The following is a 2,808-nucleotide window of genomic DNA, read 5'->3' on the forward strand; positions in this document are numbered from 1 at the left end:
GGCCACAGAAAAAAACAAGGATGACTGTTACATTTTTGTCATGCCAGAGCCACTAAACCAAGTATAACAAATTCACTAAGAATCAAAAAAAATACTTCCTTTTTCATGATATTAAAATATTTCTCAGGGACAGCTAGATGGTGCAGTGGATAGAGCACCGGCCCTGGATTCAGGAAGACCTTAGTTCAAATGTGACCTCAGACACTTGACACTTGCTAGCTGTGTGACCCTGGGCAAGTCGCTTCACCCCACTGCCTCACCTATATATACATACATTCATATATATATTATATATATATATATACACACACACACACACACACACACATATATATGTGATATATGTGTGTGTGTGTGTGTATGTATGTATATATTTCTCATGATTTCACAGTTTCATTACCAAGAGTTCATTAGAGTATTTGTGATAACAAATAGTTTTGTCTTCATTGATACTTACCGTATATGCTAACAGTGTTGACAGAAACTTTCATAAAAGTTACATAGGGCCCACTATGCCCCGCGTGTGGCGGGGACCGGAGGCTCTTCACGTGCGAACACAAACCCGCTCGGGACTCCCCGCCGCCTCTGCGGGCTGAGGGAGGACGGGACCGCGCCGAGCCATGGCGCTGCTGCGGGGAAGCTGGGGGGCGCTGAGGGTCCTGGGCCGGCCCGCCGCCCGAGGGCTGCTGGAGCCGCCCCGCCGAGCAGTTCTATCTGTGGATTGGAGTGGTTTAGGAAAGACTGTACTTTATCTAATGCTCCAAAGAAACCTTGGTCTTCTTACGTTCGTTTTTCAATGGAACATCGACCCGTACTTAAAGAACAAAATCCAGATTTGAAAAACAGAGATAATTGAGAAGCTTGCTGAAGCTTGGAGGGAGCTTCCAGAATCACAGAACAAAGTATATAAAGAGGCTACCAACGCAGCTTTAAGAGTACAAAGAAGAGGCCTTGAAATATAAATCACAGCTCGATCCTAATCAGAAAAAATTTTGAAAGAAGAGAATCGTCGAAAAAAGGCTAGAAAGGAATTAATAAAGAAAAAAAGAGAATTAACCATCTTTGGAAAGCCCAAAAAACCTCGCTCAGGTTATAACATTTTTATTTCTGAACACTCTAAGGAAGCAAAAGGGACTTCAGCACAGCAAATGATGAAGATTTTAAATGAAGAGTGGAAAAAATCTGTCGTCATCTCAGAAGCAGGTATATCAGCAACTTGCCCAAGATGATAAAATTCATTATGAAAATGAAATTAAATCGTGGGAAGAAAAAATGCTTGAAATTGGACGAGATGATCTTTTACGTTTTAGGAAGCTAAAAGCCAAAATTGGAAAACATCTTGAAGACATCTATTGATGTTTGCTTCTTCATAGTGAATATGATAAATACTCACAAACCAATCAGGTCTCTCTCTATGCAGGACGGTAGCAAACTTTCTAAGAATGATGTTGCCGAACATTTTGTATTAATCTCTTTTTGTTAACCTGTGGACTTCAGCCAGTGTGCTGACGTATTTTGTATTAGCCCCTAACTATGGCTACTCCACTGGCATAGACTCAATCTAAATTTAGACATATTTGCTTTTGGAACTACTGAATACCAAAAAAATTCATCTAAGTGTAGGAGGGATTAATGTTACCTTTAGATAAAAGTAAATCAAACTGTGAAATATTTTTGATACTGGATGATGACAGGAAAGTATTCTTGTTTCCTAATGAGGAAACAAGCATTTGCTTTTCTCCAATTGTCTTAAATTATAGAAGCCACAGTCGTCTAAGCTATCACTGTTGTGAATTTTTAAAGAATGAGAAACTCACCTAGGTAAATTTCAATACCTAGGCAGGTTCTAATTCCTAGGTAATACTTTTATTTGTTTGTTTGGCTTTTTTTTTTTTTAGCTCCAAGATCAGCTATCCATGCCTCATTATCTTCAACCTCTAAGTACCATGAGCTGGGTTTACTTGCTTATCCTTGGTATTTGAAATGGGACTTAAGGAATGTGCAGGATTAAGGCAAGCAGGAATGGGTTGAAGCACATTCTAAATATAAGTAACAAAATGAGTAAATGTTTAGAGGGCAGAAAGCAAAGGGAAAGAAAAGGAGACAAAAGTTATCAATTTTGATTTAATTTAGAACATGTACATAAAATTAACAAAGTCTTTAGGCCCTCTCCTTTTATGCTTTGATGGGCCTGCCATTGAGGCTTTCTGTTTTTAGTCATTTTCCAGCTGCGTCCAACTCTTTGTGACTCCTTTTGGGATTTTCTTATCACAGATACTAGAATGGTTTGCCATTTTCTACTCCAGCTTATTTTACAAATGAGGAAACTGAGGTAAATTGAGTTAAAGGACTTGCCCAGAGTCACATAGCTGATGAGGCCATATTTGAACTTAGGAAGAGGAGTCTTCCTAACTCCAGGCCCAGCATTATATCCACTGTGTCCCCTAACTCCCCCTGCCATTGAGGTTATTCATATTGTTTTATAATCATTTAGTTACCTGATAGCTAGACCAGATTCCAAGAGATAGCACCATGCATCTACTAGTGAAAATATAACAAACAGAAAATCATCTGGTATCTTATCCTTGCCACTTACCACAAAGAAGAGCTGACTGCTCAGAACAGAACTCCTGAATCTTCTATTGACTGGACAGATAGAGAAAAGAGAGAGAGAGAAACAGAGAGACAGAGACACAGAGAGGCAGAGAGAGACAGAGACAGAGAGAAGGAGAGATATAGAGAGACAGAGACAGAGAGTCTAAACATAAAAACAGAGCTGAGAAGAAAATACACCTTGGCTATGGAGGA

At 39.4% G+C, this 2,808-nt stretch overlaps 1 pseudogene; it reads left to right on the forward strand.

The window, feature by feature from the left end:
• The first annotated feature begins 620 nt into the window (after positions 1-620).
• On the forward strand, positions 621-1,356 carry LOC114033819 (annotated as a pseudogene).
• The last annotated feature ends 1,452 nt before the right edge of the window (positions 1,357-2,808 follow it).

This window comes from Vombatus ursinus, unplaced genomic scaffold (genome assembly GCF_900497805.2).
Source record: "Vombatus ursinus unplaced genomic scaffold, bare-nosed wombat genome assembly UNPS02007460.1, whole genome shotgun sequence".
Lineage (NCBI taxonomy): Eukaryota > Metazoa > Chordata > Mammalia > Diprotodontia > Vombatidae > Vombatus > Vombatus ursinus.